Source organism: Copadichromis virginalis, linkage group LG23 (assembly GCF_057382275.1).
Source record: "Copadichromis virginalis isolate Kocher_CV1m ecotype Utaka linkage group LG23, C_Virginalis_male_GT1.1, whole genome shotgun sequence".
NCBI classification, from domain to species: domain Eukaryota; kingdom Metazoa; phylum Chordata; class Actinopteri; order Cichliformes; family Cichlidae; genus Copadichromis; species Copadichromis virginalis.
In genome coordinates, this window is record NC_140639.1 from 25,097,996 (window position 1) to 25,117,799 (window position 19,804).

Sequence of the window (19,804 nt, forward strand, 5' to 3'; positions counted from 1 at the left end):
AACAGGCATGAAATTTGTGTGATGCAATCCAAATTAATAGATGAAAACAAACAAAAACACATGTTTTCAGGTTATTGCCTTATTTGTCACCACTTCTTTTTCTGCGAGTGCTACAAGTCAAGCCGCTCCTAATTGGTGTGAATTCCACAGTCAAGTAGTTGGAAGTGTAAAAACCTGTGGGTGGGGTCCACTTTGGTTAAGCTGCTTTCAGATGTCAGGCGCAGCAGGAAGAGACTGAGGAAATTAAAAAACAACAATCATGCACCCACCGTGCAGGGGAAGTGCAGATTCAATGAGCCTACATGTTGACAACAGATTAAATCATGTCGATATCGAGTTTGTTTAAAGGGGACCTGTTATTCTTTCACTTATATCCAGCAATATACACTGTTACACTTGTAAATGCTCATAATAAACATGGTTAAAATTTCAAGTAAATCACTCAGAACACAATTAAGGAATCCTTATGTACAAAATGCTCAGACTTCAGACTGCTCTAAATACTCAATTTTGGACTGTTTTTTCTACTTGTTACTCTGAAAGATGTCATACAAAGCCAATGTCCCTATTATATAGCACCAAATTATGACAACGCTCGCCTCAAGGCGCTTTATATTGTAAGGTTAAGAACCTATAATAATACAGAGAAAGCCACAACAATCCAGTGACCCATGTGAGCAAGCACTTGGCGATAGCGGGGAGGAAAATCTCCCTTTTAGCCGGAAGAATCCTTGAGCCAAATTAGTTGTGGCCGACTAGACTTTCCAGAATCTGAAATTTGATGAAACATTTCGTGTGTGCAGTTTAGTTAAGCAAAAATAGAGAAAGAGACGATCAGTTCAGTTCTCAAACTGAACTTTGTTTTTGTGGCAGGAATTTATCATATTTCTTCTTCCAAAAGTTACAAACTCATCAACATTTGAAGCAAAACGAGGGCTCAAGTGTGAAATGTAATTCTGGGCTGCCAAGCCACCTTAAATTGACAGTGCAGGGGTGTCACAGGGGTTCCTACAGCCATCAAATCCTCTCTACAACACCTATATCCTTTATGCATTGCATCATTAAGCATACGTCATCTTAACATTAGGAGGGAAACATATATCAGTTTTAACAGAGATTAACAGCTACTACAGCTAATTTCTCTGCTGTTGCCCCTAAAGGTCCCCCTGCTTCTTCTTTTTTTTTAAATGCATTAAACAAAATCAAACTTGGATATTTTTCTGTGAAGCCATGGGAATTATTTGTCGAGGAGCTCATTTCTGTTTCACACTCAAGTGGCTCTCAGGTTCTCCTCAGCTGGTAGCTGAACTTCTATAACTTGGTGTGATATGCAAACTTTTGAGGTGTGTTAAATACACTGGAGTGAGAAATAAGGATCTGACATCTTTTGTTATTAAAGAAGTAAAATATCTGAGTCTGAGCTGTGTCTTTCTTTTTGTTTAAAGCCTGCACTTGATGATGACAGCAACATTTTAAAACCTCCTCCTTAAATCTTTGTGCCTTCACGCCTGTCACTTCTCAGTATTGCTCGCTGTAAACATATTCATCGCCTCTCTGTCATTTGTATTCATCGCTGCACTTTGATCCATATTCATCCTAAAACACGCTGCTCACTGTGTCGTAGTCCTTGCTCATGTGAGAAGTGCTGGGCAGTGATTTGAGGTACTCCATGTGCCTTCTGGCGTCCTCCTGATTGTGTTTGATGTAGTAAATGATGTAAGCTGTCACCATGGAGAACCAGCAGAACATGGCCACAAACATGGCTACGTCAGTCGTCTTGTGGTGGAAGTTGCAAAAGTTGATCCCCGAGTCCAGGACCTGGATCACCGGCTGTCCCACGTACTCCTCCTGCTCTGACGTGAAACAGCTGACCTCGTTCACCGTCTCAGGGTCGAGCCTCAGCTCCCTCAGTGTCTCCTGCAGTGAGCACTCGCAGTGCCAGGGGTTCTGGGAGAGGCGGATTCGGGCGCGCAGCTTGGTGAAGGTGTCCCTGGGGAGGCCGCTCAGATGGTTGTTTGAAAGATCCAAGGTCCGCAGGGCTTCGGAAACCCCCTGAAAGGCATCGACCTCCACGCTCTCCAAGACGTTGTGAGATAGATCCAGCTCCCTGAGGCGGTGAAGGTCAGCGAAGGCTCCTTTTGGGACGTGTCGGATCTGGTTCGACGAGAGCAGGAGAACCACAGTGTCCTTGGGTAAGTTCGGCGGGATGCTTTCCAGGTTGCGCGAAGTGCACTGCACCACCATGCCGTTCCTCTCTGTGCAGTGGCAGAGCTTAGGGCAGGCATAGGCGGTCATCATCAAAGAGAAGAGAAGTGTTCCCACAAAGAAAAGAGAACTAAAAGAAGAAGGGTTTATGGATGACCTGCACCTTTGAGAGGCCCCCATTAGCCAGCGTTAGGACTGAAATCAGTGCTGCTGGTATGAGGGTGTGTTGCTTTAGAGGCATGAAATACATTCAAGCAAAGGATGTGGCTACAGTTTCATTCTCAACATTCGCTTGAACATCGTTTATTCTGACAGTTAACTGATCCATCTCAAAAGAAGGCAAACGTTTGAAAGTTTGCATACTTGCTAAATGAAATTTCACAGTGAGGTATGGATGATGTAACCCAGAGACAGTACACGGTGGGAAATGTAGTCCATGGTGGGAGGGACACCTCTTCTCCGCCCGGCTGCAAGAAACCTGTGAGAAAAAAAAGATGACAGTGAAACAAAGGGTGAAAAAGATATCGCGGCCCCTTCATCTCACAGCCTCTTTCCAGGAAAAGTAAATAAATAAATAAAATCCTCCCCCTCTTCTCCGACTCCTTCCTCCTTGGAGGGGGAAGTTGGTAAAGTTCAAGATTATCATAATAATACAAGGTTTTCTATAGCATGGGTCCCTCAACTCAAAATCTGTCCCCGCGAGAAAACGACAAGTCATTAAACAAGGTGTGGGCTCATCAATATGCATCAGATGAACTTTGAAAAACAGTGATTTGTGATTAAATAAGAAGTTGCCTGTAGTCTATAAGGTTAGCAGTGATGTATGTGAGAGCATCGAAGGTCGGGATGCAAATTAAAACCCTCTACAGGATGCACTGTATTCAGGCCGATGACAAGGTGCAGACTGAGTGATAAGCAGCTTTTTGATCAAGACTGTGAGTCTCAAACAAGCTGCTGTGTAATGGCTTCTGAATGATGTTCATACGATAAGCTAATGTTTCAGAAACTGCGGTACCCTTTTGGAAATTACAGGGATATTAACGTGGGTGTAGCAGAGATAAGGATGCAGGAAATAAAAAAGGATATTACAGGTGTAGATGTTATTAAATGGGGGCATAATTCGGAGATAAACTCTCATAAATTTCAGCTAATTGAGTTTAAATTTCCTTTAAAGCATCTACCTTCTATTTTTGTTCTTTATTTGATATTTTACACGATAAAGTAGATTCTAAATGGCAAACTTAATTAATTTGTTAATGTTAATGTTAATGTAAAAAGTATCTGATTAACTGATATATTAATTAACAATTACAACAATAAATGCCCAGCTCCCCTTAGGAATACCATAGAAACACTTTTGCATACATTATTATTCCTATTCATGATAAAGTAATCTTATACTGATCAATACAGGCAGAAATTTTTTTTTTCTATTTTGGTCTCATTTGGCTTAACTATTTTAAACTAAATTTGGAGTTGGTAACTTACCTGACAGCTTCACTCTGTCCTGCTGGATTTTAAACGGACCGGAGAAACATCCAGGAGTAAATCACCGCCTCATCCTCTGCAAACAAACAGACGTCTCCGCTCAGAATCTAGCTGAGAAAAAGCAGCTGCTTAAAGAGTCCAGCTGTTTAGTCAGGATCTCCTGTCTGTGTATTTGCAGCAGCAGCAGCAGCGGTGAGTCTCTCTCTCTCTCTCTCTTGCTCTCTCTCTCTGTCTGTGTGTGTGTGTGTGTGTGTGTGTGTGTGTGTGTGTGTGTGTGCAGAGATGGAGAGGTGAGGTAGCACCGCTGGAGCCCCGGTTCTTCCTTTGTTTGCTTCCGGGAAATACAGCACTTGGAAGACTCCGGGAAAACGTACACAACACAGAAAGTTTTTTGTGTAGTGTACAGTAGCACTGTATATTACCGCTTTGTAGGCTGACACACTAAAGTTGATAATCATTTCATGATAGATTCTAGCATTTTTTAAATATGGAAGAAAAAAATCTGTCTAATCTTTATGTAGAAATTTTGAGGGGTCCCGCCCACAGTGATAGAAAAATGTGTTTTCTTGTTTTCTTCCAACTCAAAGGGATTAGAAAATAAATTAATTCAGAATATATACAGTTGTGGTCAAAAGTTTACATACACTTGTAAAGCATATAATATAATGGCTCTACCGAGTGTCCCGTTATTTCTAAAACTCTGATTTTTCTCTAATAGAGTGATTGGAACAAATACTTCTTTGTCACAAAAAACATTCATGAAGTTTGGTTCTTTAATGACTTTATTATGGGTTAACAGAAAAAAGTGATCACATCTGCTGGGTCAGAAATATACATACAGCAGTGCTAATATTTGGTTACATGTCCCTTAGCCATTTTCACTTCAATTAGGCGCGTTTGGTAGCCATCCACAAGCTTCTGGCAAGCTTCTGGTTGAATCTTTGACCACTCCTCTTGACAGAATTGTTGCAGTTCAGTTAAATTTGATGGCTTTCTGACATGGACTTGTTTCTTCAGCATTGTCCACATGTTTTCAATGGGGTTTAAGTCAGGACTTTGGGAAGGCCATTCTAAAACCTTTATTCTAGCCTGATTTAGCCATTCCTTTACCACTTTTGATGTGTGTTTGGGGTCATTGTCCTGTTGGAACACCCAACTGCGCCCAAGACCCAACCTGTGTGCTGATGACTTTAGGTTATGTTGAAGAATGTGAAGGTAATCCTCCTTCTTCATTATCCCATTTACTCTCTGTAAAGCACCAGTTCCATTGGCAGCAAAACAGCCCCACAGCATAATACTCCCACCACCATGCTTGATTGTAGGCATGGTGTTCTTGGGGTTAAAGGCCTCACCTTTTCTCCTCCAAACATATTGCTGGGCATTGTGGCCAAAAAGCTCGATTTTTGTTTCGTCTGACCACAGAATTTTCCTCCAGAAGGTCTTATCTTTGTCCATGTGATCAGCAGCAAACTTCAGTCGAGCCTTAAGGTGCCGCTTTTGGAGCAAGGGCTTCCTTCTTGCACGGCAGCCTCTCAGTCCATGGAGATGCAAAACACGTTTAACTGTGGACAATGACACCTGTGTTCCAGCAGCTTCAAATTCTTGGCAGATCTGCTTTTTGGTGATTCTTGGTTGACTCTTCACCCTCCTGACCAATTTTCTCTCAGCAGCAGGTGATAGCTTGCATTTTCTTCCTGATCTTGGCAGTGACGAAACAGTGCCATGCACTTTATACTTACAAACAAATGTTTGCACTGTTGCTCTTGGGACATGCAGCTGCTTTGAAATGGCTCCAAGTGACTTTCCTGACTTGTTCAAGTCAATAATTCGCTTTTTCAGATCCATCCTTTGACTTTCCCATTGTAGCGTTTGTGGGCGTTTGTATCCAATGAGCCCTATTTAACTGGCCTAAGAGAAGTCACCAGCTGTCGTCACTCATAATCGCTCACAAGCAGTTAAGAGGCCATGCTATGAAGCTCAGTTCACTGACAACTTTCTAAGTCACCAAAATTGCTAATTCATGTTGCTGTATGATTATTTTTGACCCAGAAAATGTGATCACCTTTTTCTGTTAACCCATAATAAAGTCATTAAAGAACCAAACTTCATGAATGTTTTTTGTGACAAAGAAGTATTTGTTCCAATCACTCTATCAGAGAAAAATCTGACTTTTAGAAATAACGGGACGCTCGGTAGAGCCATTATATTATATTCTTTACAAGTGTATGTAAACTTTTGACCACAACTGTATATATATATATATATATATATATATATATATATATATATATATATATATATATATATATATATATATATATATATATATATTAGGGGTGCAACGATACACAAAATTCACGGTTCGGTTCGGTTCGATACTTTGGTGTTACGGTTCGATATTTTTTCGATACAAAAAAAATGTTCATGCCTTTTTAATTTGTCATTTATTAAAAATTATAAATATATATTTTAACTCAAAAGTACAGTTTTTAAATTTAACCCTAACCCTTGTGCGTGTTTTTTATTTTGACAGCGAATGCGCACCTGCGGACCACTTATGTGCAGCCCTGGTTATTTAGCTCATCATATTGCAGCCACAGAAATTATTTTGTCCATGAAACCATAAAGCTGCACTTTCTTTTTGCCTTATAGTCTGATTTGTCATAACTTCTCCGTTTTGTGGTAAGCTTTTCTTTGGCTGTCACTTCTTCACCCTGACCTGTCTTATTTGGCTCAGCAAAACTGAAATGCTTTTACACACGCACTCACATAAGCTCAGCGATTCTCTGCGCGATCAACCTCTCACATGTTTAAGCTTGCTGCGGGAGATTTCACTTGTCATGTTTGCATAGTAAGCTAATGATTAATAAGACAATGTCAGAGGAACTGGTGCACAAATTATCATCACTCGCAGATCAGTGCTGTCGCTCTCTATACACAGTTCGCATGATTGCAAAGTGAAAGCAAAAAAACAAGCGCAAATTCAAACGCGATTTCAATATGTCACATATTGACAGTGGCTCACCGATGCCAATGACATAATTACCCAGCTACATTTCTGAAAGAATGCAAAAGCATTGACATATATTTTTCCTACAATAGCCCGACGGGCAGGGAAGAGGTAGATTTTGGTAGCCCGACTGAAAAAAATCGCTAGCCCCAGGACGTCGGGCTAGCGATATTGCAAGCCCTGTATCTGATTGAGGAATCACTCATCTTTGGAAAAGAGAGTTTATTACAGAGAAATGTCTCTTTCCAAAATAAAAGCTATACTATCCGCTTCTTCTGGGCTATATTCTCAGCAGCATAAGGAGAATCATGTGCTAACAGCTGTCTAAATGACTCGGCTAAAGTTAGTAGCATGCTTGTTGTTTTTGTCTTTGCACTAGGATGATGTCGGCGTAAATGTGCAGTCATATTTGTTGTGTTCCCACTAGTGCTTTCAGGTTAATCTCGTTGAAATGACCTTAACGCCACAACACGGCAAATCTCTGTTAACGAGCTACCGCCGATCGCCCCGTGCATGGGACTAGACGGCCAACACGTTAACGAGCTAACTGCGCTAACACACTAGTTCCCACCCATGTAATTGAGCATTGCACGGCACATCCAACATACTGTTTTACTTTAGTCCATGACTCGCTTACCTTCATGTCACATGAAAACCAAAATAATTCCAAACGCCAGATCTGAATGAGGGTGGGGGAGGTCCATGTTACAAGGAGAGCTTAACTTCTGTCTTGCTAGCTTGCCCTGCGCTCTTCCTTCTGACTATGCTGTCTGTGTTGAGCGCTCAGTGGATCTGCGCTCGACAGTGCAGCCTAGGCGGAGCAGTCGAACGCAGATTCACTGAGCGCTCAACACAGACAGCATCGTCAGAAGGAAAGTTGATAAAATAAATTACAAATGTTGTATTGTTCGATACATATGCGTACCGAACCGAAAGCACTGTATCGAACGGTTCAATATCGATACGAATATCGTTGCACCCCTAATATATATATATATATATATATATATATATTGCTAGGGCAATGCTTCATGGGCCACATGCCGAGCCCCCAACCGCGAGCAGTTATGCCTACCACGCCAGTTAAGGTACCGAAATACAACGGGCTAACCCCGTTAGAGCCCTACCTCTCACAAGTGCGACTAGCCGCCAGACATAGTGGCTGGAGCGAAGAGGAGACTGCTACACACCTAGCGCTAGCATTAGAGGGAGATGCACTGCAGATACTCCTTGACCTAGCCCCGGCAGAGCAGCATGAGCTCCAGGCCCTCACCGCGGCACTCGAGAGGCGATTCGGGCAGCGGCACTCCACTGATCAGAGCAGAGAGCAGCTAACCAACCGGAGCCGTCGACCAGGCGAGAGCCTGGGCACCTTTGCAGCAGACGTGTTGCTGTATGCTCGTCATGGCTACCCGGAGTTTCCAGCAGCAGCCCGTGAGGAGCTAAGCCTGTATGCTTTTCTGCGAGGACTTTTCCCAGAGCGACTACGCCAACATGTCCGCCTGGCCATGCCTCAGACCCTCCGTGAGGCGCTCCTTGAGGTTGAAAGGGCCGAGCCGGTGCTCACCTCGCGACCTAACCAGGAGGTGCCCCCCCCCCAAATTACCCCCAAATCAGAGCCGCAGACTGCGACGGGGAGGGGGAGGTCGCCGAGATGTCCCAGCTGCAACCCTCGGTGCCCCGGAGGCATCCTCGTCGACCGCTGCTACCGGTGCGATGAGCCTGGCCACGTGGCGCGTGACTGCCCAGCACCAGCCCCGAAGACCGGAACTACGCAGCCTCAGGGAAATGAGGAGGGAGCAGTGTAGCGAGGAGACCACCGCTCCAGCTTCCTGCCCCCCTCCAAGGACGATGCACAGTGGTGGGCCGAGTTGGGCACCTCAAGGGACTCTACCTGAGCTGCTGTGTTGAGGACCTGCCATGCCAGGCCCTGGTGGACATGGGGTCTACCATTTCCCTGATACGACCTGGCGTGCTCCCTGAAACATCCGGGCCACTGGTGAAGCGTTGGTTGCCCACAGACACCCAGCTGATGACAGTGACGGGGGAGAAAACCGTTATGCGGGGGAAGAAACCGTTGCGGATCCTAGTGAAGGATCTAGAGCTGGTGCACGACTTCTGGCTCGCCGACATTCAAGACCAGTGCATCATTGGCCTGGATCTGCTGAGCCACTGGGGGGCCTGCGTCGACACCGCGAAGCTGGCTATCACTCTTGGCGCAGAGACTTTTGCCCTCCAGCAGGGCCAAAAGCAGGGAGCGGGGACCAGACGAGACAGGCGTCAGGCAGCTGCCGCTCAGCAGATTTCGGATGCAGGTGGCTCCGGGTCATCTCCACTTGCCTCAGCCTCAACCTCCCTCGACCGAGACTATCGAGGCTGTTGATGACCTTTGGCAGTGCAGCAGCGTAGGCCTCAACGTTGACCAGCGCCAGCGGTTGAGGTGCCTCCTGGACGAGAATGTGGACATCTTTGCCGCCAGTGACAAAGACTGTAGGCAGACGAGTCTGGTCCAGCACACCATCGACACCGGCTCTGCTCAGCCCATCCGTCTGCGCCCACACCGGCTGCCCCTCTCAAAACGGCAGGTAGCGGAAGAGTAGATCCGTGTGATGGCTGCGGCTGGGGTGATCGAGCCGTCCAATAGCCCATGGGTGTCACCCGTGGTTCTGGTGGGGAAGAAGGATGGCAGCCCGAGGTTCTGCGTGGACTTTCGCCGTCTCAATGCAGTCACCAAGAAGGACTCGTACCCGCTGCCGCGGATCGACGAGGCCCTAGATTACGTTACCGGCTCCAATTGGTTCAGCTCCCTCGACCTACGCAGCGGTTACTGGTAGGTGGAGCTAGCCCCCGATGCAAGGCCTAAGACTGCATTCACCATTGGACAGGGGCTGTGGCAGTTCAGGGTCATGCCATTTTGGCTCTGCAATGCGCCAGCGACGTTTGAGAGGCTGATGGAGAGGGTGCTCGTGGATATCCCTCGTAGCCGCTGCGTTGTGTACCTGGATGACCTGTTGGTGCACGGTGGCGACTTCGACAGGGCACTGTCTCACCTGAGTGAGGTCTTGAGTGCCATCCGACGAGCTGGGCTGCGGCTCAACCCCGCGACATGCCGGCTGTTGGCGAGAGAGACCACGTTCTTGGGCCATGTGATCAGCGCTCGAGGTGTCGCCACTGACCCCGCAAAAGTGGCTGCGGTCCGGGACTGGCCGACTCCCTCAAATGTCCAAGAACTGCGGAGCTTCCTGGGCCTAGCCTCCTACTATCGTCGGTTCATCAAGGGGTTGGCGACGATGGCCAGCCCCCTCCACCGCCTGACTGATAAGGGACAGCTGTTTGGCTGGGGGGAGGCCTGTGCTGCGGCTTTTGCACAGCTGAAGGAGGCCCTCACCAGAGCCCCAGTCCTGGCCTACCCCGACGCCCGGCAACCTTTCATTGTGGACACTGATGCTAGCAATGTAGGAGTCGGGGCGGTCCTTTCCCAGCAGGACGAGGCTGGAGAACGGGTGGTGGCATACTTCAGTCGTGCCTTGGGGCGAGCCGAGAGGAACTACTGCGTGACCCGGCGGGAGCTGCTCGCCATAGTGCTAGCGGTGCGGCACTTCCAGCCATATCTGCACGGCTGCCGGTTCCTCCTGCGCACTGACCATGCATCTCTGACTTGGCTCCTGAACTTCAAACACCCAGAAGGGCAGGTGGCCCGCTGGCTGGAGGTCCTTCAGGGCTATGACTTCGAGATCCAGCATCGGGCAGGTCGACAGCATGGCAACGCTGATGCCCTCTCCAGATAGCCCTGCATAGCCGCCGAGTGCCGCTACTGCCTGCGACAGGAGGAGCGGGCCCAGGAGGTGCTGGGGGTGGCTACTGCTCAGGCCACAACCGGCGGAGGGGGGTGGCTCCCATTGACAACGCAGCAGCTGAAGCGTGAGCAGGAGGCCGACGCGACGTTGGTTTAGGTGGGGGCCTGGCTAGAGGCGGCGCAACGCCCCGCCTGGACGGGGGTGTCGGGACAGGAGCCCGAGGTGAAGGCCTACTACTCCCAGCACAACAATCTGGAGACCCACGACGGCCTCCTGTACCGGAGATGGCGGGCCCCCGGTCAGTGCAGAGATCTCCTGCAGCTGTTGGTGCCTTGGTCGCTGCGGTCGCAGATGCTTGAGCTGGTCCACGGTTCGGTGGGGGCAGGACACTATGGGAACGCCAAAACTCTCCGCCGCCTCAGGGGACGGTTCTACTGGCCTGGCTGTCGACGGGATGTGGAACTTCATGTGCACTGCTGTGACGCCTGCACGGCACAGAAGAGCCCAACTCAACGCTCCACTGCCCCCCTTCAGCAGTACCTGGTGGGGGCCCCAATGGAAAGAGTGGGAGTGGACGTCCTAGGGCCTTTCCCCGTCAAAGAGTCAGGGAACCGGTATGTGTTGGTGGCTATGGACTGTCGCAATGACGACGGCCGAGAAGCTGGTGGAGGAGATTTTCACCCGTTTTGGGGTCCCGTCTGAGCTCCACAGTGACCAGGGGCGTAACTTCGAATCGAAGGTCTTCGGGGAGATCTGCCGGCGACTGGGGGTGGAGAAGACGAGAACCACACCGCTCCACCCACAAAGCAATGGCTTGGTTGAGCGCTTCAACCGCAATTTGCAGGATTTTGTGTGGGGTAATGGGGTCGTCGGGGACGACTGACCCCTTAGGTGGGGGCTATGTAGCGGGTCAGGGCTGTTCGGGGTTCTGTTTGTACAGTTATGTTTTGTCTATGTTGCCATTGTGACGGGTGACGCCCTCTCACTGCGACGGTGTGTCCTTCCGGTGTCAGAGGACACCCTGTGTGTTGTTGTTGCCGCGCTGAGCAGTTAGCTAGCGGCAGTGTTCTTCTGCAAATGTTAATAAACAGCTGTGCTCCCTGGCTAGCTCATGGGAAGCAAGACCAAACGATACCTCCGTCTCCTCCTTGTCTGAGCTCGCCACAATATATATATATATATATCCCAAAATTGCTCAAATGTAGTTACTCATCTAAACAAGGAACAGAGGAAGGAAAACTATTGTAGTAGCTGCCCACTTTATTAGGGAAATTTGCTCATGTGTAGTTTATGATGTAAAGCTGTAAGTTTGTAAGTTAACACTCAATGATCACTTTAGTAAATACAGCTATTTGTGTTTAGCTGAAGGGTTAGCTCTGATTATTAAATACAGGGTTCAATCCACACGCTGGTCAAAAAGTTGCAGTGAAAGACTTGTTTGCTCTTCTCTTTTCTTTGGTTAAATATTTGCAATTAGTGAATCACACTCACTGGCCACTTTATTAGGTACACCACGGCCCATGAAGCTAGCCAGTTAGCTCTGATGGCTAGAGCCTGATGCCAGAGCCAACACTGAGGGGGTTCATGGGTTCAAGCTCAGGAACAGCCAACAATGTCATTAGGTACACTGGGGGCATGAAGCTAGCTGGTTAGCTCAGATGGTTAGATCGTGGTGCTTCAATGTCTGCAGTTTGTAAGTTACAGGCACTGGCCACTTTATTAGGTATACCTGCTGATTTATAGCTAACTGGTTAGCTTAAATGGTTAGAGCGTATTGCTAATAAAAAACAATACACACACTGGCCATAAGTTTATATAGAATGACATTTAGGCACTCGCAATCACAATGAAACAACTCCGTGCATTTAGAAGTTGTCAAGACAACCTGCATGAATCACTCAATCTCAGCAGGAGCAGAACCAGTGCTGTCAGCTTAGAACAGGAAACTCAGATCACCAGCTCACCAAAAATGAAGAATGGAAGATTGGAAAACATGAATGCATGCATCCGTGTTGTAAATTCTGAATTCATTTTGGGGGGTTTTATGCAGAGAAAGCTTCTGACAAACTGCATATCTACAAACGTTCTGCTTATCATATGTGGCATTCACTCCACTAAATGATTGGCTGAGCTCCTAAAAATGAGTTTTTGCAACTCCCCTATTGTGTAAATCAGTCCACGTGCATTATCTCTTTATTTCCCGGCACCTACTGATGTATCAAATTCAAATTTCAAGCTTGCTTGCACTTTTGAATGACAGCTAAACCTTTTCTTTGGGACATCTTCTCTCCCTCTCTGATGTATATTTTAACCCCATTCTGTATTTGTTTGATTATTAAAAAGAAACAACACTGCAATGAGCACTTTTGCAGCCCCAAAAGGCACGACAAACTAAATTAATGAGTGTTTTGTACTCTGCCATTGAAGTTGCCCACTTATTAGCCCACTTAGAGTATACTGAGCATCCATTTTAATGAAAAGGAACAATAAACTTTTTATTCTCTTCATGAACATCCCATTTAAAAAAGTCTGGAGGTCCCTGTGCCTTGTTTTGTTAACCTACTGCCACCCTATTGTCCCCGTGCTCTGTGTGTGACTGATTGCTTGCCCTGCATGCTGCTCTCTGTCATTCTTCATAAACATTGATTACAATTGTCCTGCCCCGATGGAGGACTTCAATGCTGTCACACTGGCTGTGACAAAAGACCTTTTCGAAGGTATGGTGGACATGCAAAGACTGCCTGAATGCAGGCAGCGCTTTGCAAAGCATCTGTATGATTAAATGGCAGCCATGTGCAGAGTTCAGCCCCGTCAATTTTGCTGAAAGGCAGAATCATTGATTGTATTGACCAGTGAAGCATTTCAGTGTGCATGAGTTTGCTTTTACTGTGGCTGCATCCACAGCCCGTCCTAGGCACGCTGATAAATGCTGTAACAGCTCAATGGCGGCTTTTTGTTTATTTTTTTTCTTTGCCTCTTAGGTGATAGATTTACTTCACATCCGCCGCCATTTAAGCTTAGTGAAACTTGCCAAGGCATTTGTTTAACATCCTTACTCATCTTGTCAGGCTCCTGGCAAAATTCCTGCATGGTATCCTGTCTTAAATAAATTCAGTCCTCCTCAGGATCACAATGATATGGAGCCGGGCAAGTGTCGGATAAGCATTAGAGACAGAGTACTTCTGTCATGTTTCACATTTGCTGTATCAGTGCTGAATTGCAAAAGATGACATTACTTCCTGTGAACAAAGATACTGTTTTTGACACCTCTTGCCTGGCTTGTTATAGATGACATTGTAAAGTCACTCTCTGAAAGCAGCACCGCACTGCCCTACAGTATATATTGACCTCTCCAAAGCCACACTCGGTACATTTGATAATGATTTCAGGCTGCAGAGGGTACATTGGATTTTGCTCACTCTGCTTCCAGTTGCTTTCAGTCACAGCATGTTTTAGCTCTGTGACCCTGTGACAGAGGACCAGGACAGGCGAGATCCTGGCTCACAAAAGATTTGGAGCATCTTTGAGATCTGTATGTCATTGCTGTCCTCATTGCTTTGATAAAAAGTCGTTTGCATTAGAGAGAAGGTTGTCTATAAGCAGCTTACAGCATTGCTAAGTGAGAGCATGGACAGGCTCCAACATTCATACCCTGAGCCAACACTGGGGCAGAGAACTTTAGGACGAGGCCAGTCGGACAAACCTTTATTGAATCTTTATTAAGGGTAAATTAAGTGAGAAGAGCACAGAGAGACAGACTGATGAAAGCAGGATTAAAGTCCAGCTCTCAGAGGGTTTGGGGCTACTTTTGAGAAAAGAAACAAACTCATCTCAAGGTTTGCATTTATCATACTAAAGAAATGAGACATCTCTCTGAATTCGTCCATCTATCTGTTCTTTTCTTGCTGAAAAACATTTTATCTGATCCATTTCAAACTTGGCAAGTGTAAAGCTGGGGACACGAGAAAGTAAAGTGCTGAGTTTGAGGTCATTTGGCTGATATTTTCAATAAAAGTTTTCCATTAAAGTGACCGCTGACTGCTCCACTCTGTGTTTAGGGGGAAGCACAGACATACAGGCATGCTTATTTGGCTGTCTTTGTGATTCATTGACATTATTGCACTTTCAAGCCTCTTAAAACATTTGGATTTATTTTTAATTTTCCGTAATCCACACAGGATCTATATATATATATATATATATATATATATATATATATATATATATATATATATATATATAGATCCTTGTCTTCTCTTTTTTTCAATAATTTTCAATCAGGTTGAAGTCCGGGGTTTGTGAAGTCCATTTCAGACGTTTTGTTGGCCCGCTTTGTCTGTTCCAAAATCAGTTTTGATGTGTTTGGGATCATTGTCCTGTTAGAACACCCAAGTGTGTCCAAGTTTCAACCATCTAGCTGTTTGATTGATTTGAGGTGAAGTTGAAGAATTTGGAGGTAGTCCTCCTTCTTCATTAGTCTATCTGCTTTGTCCTGTGTACCATATCCCTGGCAGCAAAACAGCCCGAGCATGATGCTACCAACACCATGCACAACAGCTGATACAGTGTTCTTAGGTTTGAAAGTCTCACCTTTACTCATACTTCTTGTCATTGTGACTCAAGACCTCAATCTGACCATAAAAATTTCTCCAGAAGACATTTGGCTTGTTCTTGTGACTTCCCACTTGGTCGACACCCTCTCTGGATAGTGATGCTGGTGTTCCACAAGTTTCAAGGAGACTTGAGCCTTGGTGGTTCCTGGGTTGTTCCTGAATCTCCTAAACAGTTTCCTCTCATCTGAGGGTGACAGCTCTTCCTCTAGACCTTGCACAAATGGCGATACTTCCAAATAAATTGTAATTAAGTATAATTGTTTGAAGTGATGATCTTGGAATCTGCAGCAGTTTAGGAATGACTCCAAGAGACCTTCCCGACTTCTGTAACTCTAATAATTCTCCTTATTAGATATTCACCTTCCCGTTGTTCTGAGTATTGGTCAATCCAATGAGCGCTGTCAAATAAATCCTTTTTATGCTGCAAATACAAACTACCAGTTAGCTAATAAAGATTGCTAACAAGAAATTAACAGGCCATGTCAAGTTAAAAGTAAATGTAGAACCTTCAGAACCACCTTTTAATAGCTCTAGGTGAATATATGCTTTTGACCCTTTGTAGATTAGAGAAAACCAAAGATAATGTATGCAAACCCAATTCTTGTTTTTTAAAGTCATTAAAGATGTATGATGCACAATCATTCCATGCTGGAAAAGAACAATTTAAAGAAATCATTAAAAGTCCAAAAATACCATCACATTCATGCCCAAGATGAGTGCATGTAAACTTCTGATTAGAACTGCAAAGTTAACTATCAAAACTAAAAGCAGAACTCATATCCTGATCAAAATCCAACTTTAATCAAAAGGCCAACCCTTAACCTTGAAACAAAACAATTTGAAGGGTTTGAAACGTGTGGAAAAAATGAAATCCAGCCGCAAAGTTATAACTTTTAAAACATGACTCGACTGTGGTGGTCTGAGACTCAGATCTGTTCAAAGATAGCTGGACATTTAATTTCGTTTATCTTTTTCTCTCCGGTTTATTGAGATAAATGAGATAAACTCACTTGTTTTTTCTGGATGACCGGTTCTGGAGAAAATTGCAGCCTGCAATCTTCCTGGTCTGCACAACCACGACTTGAACAGGAACAATCTCACACATGCACACATTCACTGAGTTCATCTGCTGTTAAACTGTTTGTACACTGCATGTGGCACACTCAGAAGAAACCTGTGAACTGTGAAGGACATTTAGTGTGCTGGTGTTACATGTAATTTTGTACACTTAATTAGATTCTGTGATTAGACTCGAGAAACATGATCAAGTCCAAATAACTGGGTCCAGCTCTCACCTGTGCATTAAATCTGGTCATCTATATAATATATGAAATGAATATATAGAAGGGAAGTGCAGCCTGCAGCGTACTTCTGCATGTTTAGAGCAAAGAGACAAAAAAAGGGAGCTATTCAAAACGAATGCATGGCCGTGTGGCACTGGTATTTTGCGACCATGTTATAAAGCTAAACCTGGTGGATATACTGTCCTCTATACCATTTTCAGGTAAAACATCTAGGAAACCTCTGTGTTTCTAAGTTGAGGAGGACTGAAAATAAAATAAAAAAGATGAGGAACAATTACCATATTTTAAAAAGTGTCACCTTCCAACTGCTTTGTAGGCAACTTCTTCACTTCTTTTTGTTTCACTTTGGTTTCATCGCTTCGGCGCTGACATATATAAATCACTATCCTTTCTCTCAGAAGTGCTTAGGTCTCCCTGAAGACTTTCCTGATGGTACAGTGTGATTGTCGTGTGTCAGGAGGTCCTAAGTCAGGCACACTGTCAGCAGCACAATAAAATCTGCAACACACTGCAAAGCTCTCCACTGGATCCCTGCCTGTGATTATAGCCTGCCCACTTCTAAATTTCTCAGGCAGCTTCTTGGCGATCACCCAAAAAATCTCAATTGGGCCTTAGTCCAGCCGAGAGCCCAGGAGCTATTATATTTTTCTCTAAAGCTGTGGCATCAAAAGCATTAAACTTATATTTTCCAGCATTGTCCTGTGCTTAGTTTTAAGCCTTTAGTGTTCCCACTCTCCCATGCAACATAAAATAGGACCAATTTTCTGTCATTTCAGATCTCTTCAGCCTTAAATCTTGGAACAACGTTTTATAGAAGAGTCATACAAGAAATTAAAACTGACATCCTGATTTTATGTGCTTCCTGCATACAAGCTTCCTACATAATTTAGTTTCAGTGGAGATCGCTGTATGATTTACTCCAATGGGGTGAAAAACTCAGTTGTTTGGGAGCTGCCTGTGAACTGTCTGCAGGTTTGGATGTTCAGCTTGCACTCTGAAAAAGCAATTTGCAGGTTCAAAGACAGCTAGCTCATATCAAGATGTTACATTGAAGGGAGTCTTTCACTGCAGTGAGGAAGGAATCTTTGGATCTCAATCTGCTGCTGTCTAGAACAAATGCTGTCCATACATATGATATATTAATGAAAGAGGAGAAGCTGTACATTAAAAGAGGTACTGTACTAATCAGATGCAGGTATGCCAATACCCTTAGAAAAAAAGGAAATGAATTGACTGTCAGTAAACTGTGAGAACAAATGTGAAGTACACGACTTTAGTTGAAGCCACGTAGAAATTCAGATGTATGTTTAGCCAGATCCATCACTTTTTAGTGCACTGGGTACCCCTTTAGCAGTGAAGCTGCAGATGAGAGAAGATTTCCATCTAACATGTAATTGTTGGTGTTAAAGAGTATTTTAGGAGTGTTCTGGACATTACTCTGTGTGTCTGCTGATTAAATTTAAAGGCGTACACAGCAAAGATTCCTGACAAAGGAGTGGTATCGGACCCGTTTTCTTACTAGGGGTGGAGGGAAACACTTTGCAGAGGAAAACAAAGGCTTCATAGGAGATGCATGAGCCTCATTTCAACATTTCAGAAAGAGATATGTCTGCTGCAGCATGAAATGTGAAATTACAGAAAGCACTGATGTAGAAATCATCCAGTTCCCAGGGAAAAAAGCGATGGCTTTAAAAGCCTTGATGTGTCCTGTCTTCAGAGATGTTCTTCTGCATACCTGGGTTGTAACAAGTGTTTATTTACCACCTTACCAGCTTGAAGCAGTCTGGCCAGTCTGCTCTGACCTCTGACATCAACATGGTATTTTCACACAGAGAACTGCTGCTCACTGCTCACTTTTTTCAGATCATTCTCTGTAAACTCTAGAGATGGTAGTGTGCGAAAATCCCAGAAGATCAGCAGTTAGTTCATCTTGACTGTGTCTACGTGACTAAATGCACTGAGTTACTGCTATGTGATTGGCTGATTACACATTCGCCTTTTTTAAGCAGATGAACACCTATTAAGTGGCCAGTGAGTCTATATTAGCATTTTGTTGAGCAGATAACCAGAAAACATTGTTAAAATTTGCATAAAATTTTAATGGGAATCTGGTTAATGTTATGAAGTGTGTAACTAAGGTACTGGACTTGCACCAGATCTTCCACATTAACTTTATACCTCATCATACTTCTTTGTTTTTGCCTATACATGAACTCTTAAAGACATTTGATGACCTCCCCTGTACCTTCAATAATCTCTAATAATTAATTATGGTTTTGACACCTAGGTCTATGTCAATAAAGTCATATTTCAGCAACCATGAGAACAGTTTACTGATTTTTCCAAGGGTAGCTACATAGGCTGAAACCACTGTCCCAACTTGTAATGCACATCCAGTCATTTTGTTCTATTAGCAGGACTGAAATATGATAAAAACTTAGTTTAGGAAAGAGCTTCAATGGTTACTGCAAGTAAGCTTTCAATGGGCAAAGAGTGAAAACCTGAACTCACTGTAGAAGCTTTACTGGCATTAAACTTTAAACACAGGTTCGTTTGTTTTGTTTGTTGTTGTTGTTTTGGAGAGAGCTCATTGCGGTCCAGCCAAGCATACATTAAACTTCATACATCCACACAGGTTTTTAATACACCCCTCGTTGATCGTAATTTATCCCAAGAGATCTCTCATCCCGTTGAGTTATGATTTTATCTTACCGTCTTTGTAGGTGGAACAAAAGGAGACTGTGATTAAGATAATATTTTAATTCATTCTTTAATTAGGATGAATTAAAATCAAATTATAGTCAATGGTTATTAAGAAATTACAGTTATCCCTCATTTGGCTGCAGAACTGTAAGAAGACCTCACAGGGTCCCTCTAACCTTACTTTAGAACCATTTCTCTAAACAATAAGCATGCTGCAGCTTTGGTAATAATTAGGTGACTTTCTTTAATCTGATTTATGCAAAACCTAACCTTCAAAAAAGGACAGATGAGCTTCCCATTAAGATCTCATCATCTAATTATCGTAATTTCATTGTGGCACAATAATTAGCTTCATTCAAGAACTTTCAAAATGTCTCTATGGGATTTTTATCAGCTGTTGTAGAAAAAAATAATTGAGAAAGACGTCAAAAGGCAAGTCACAGAAAGAAAAAAATGAAACTTTATTTGTTTGTATACTTACCAACACTGTAAAATTAAAACCTATGTAATTACTCACAACTAATATAGATCTGCACATAGCAAATAAATCAATTGAAAATAGTTACAAAGTTCTATCATTTTGTTCCCCCCCAAACTGCAATACACACAAAGAAAAGCTGAAAAACGAACAAACCCCCCAAAAAACATGTCTAGCCATTCTTTTTTCCCCGCTGTTGCCACCAA

General features: G+C 44.2%; 1 pseudogene across 1 annotated transcript; it reads right to left on the reverse strand.

Moving 5' to 3' along the window:
* On the reverse strand, positions 1-3,768 carry LOC146680999 (leucine-rich repeat-containing protein 3 pseudogene; annotated as a pseudogene). The gene is made up of 2 exons (XR_014917942.1): positions 3,694-3,768; positions 1-2,683 (listed from the first exon to the last, which is right to left on the reverse strand). The product of XR_014917942.1 is annotated as a leucine-rich repeat-containing protein 3 pseudogene (transcript).
* Between the last annotated feature and the right edge of the window lie 16,036 nt (positions 3,769-19,804).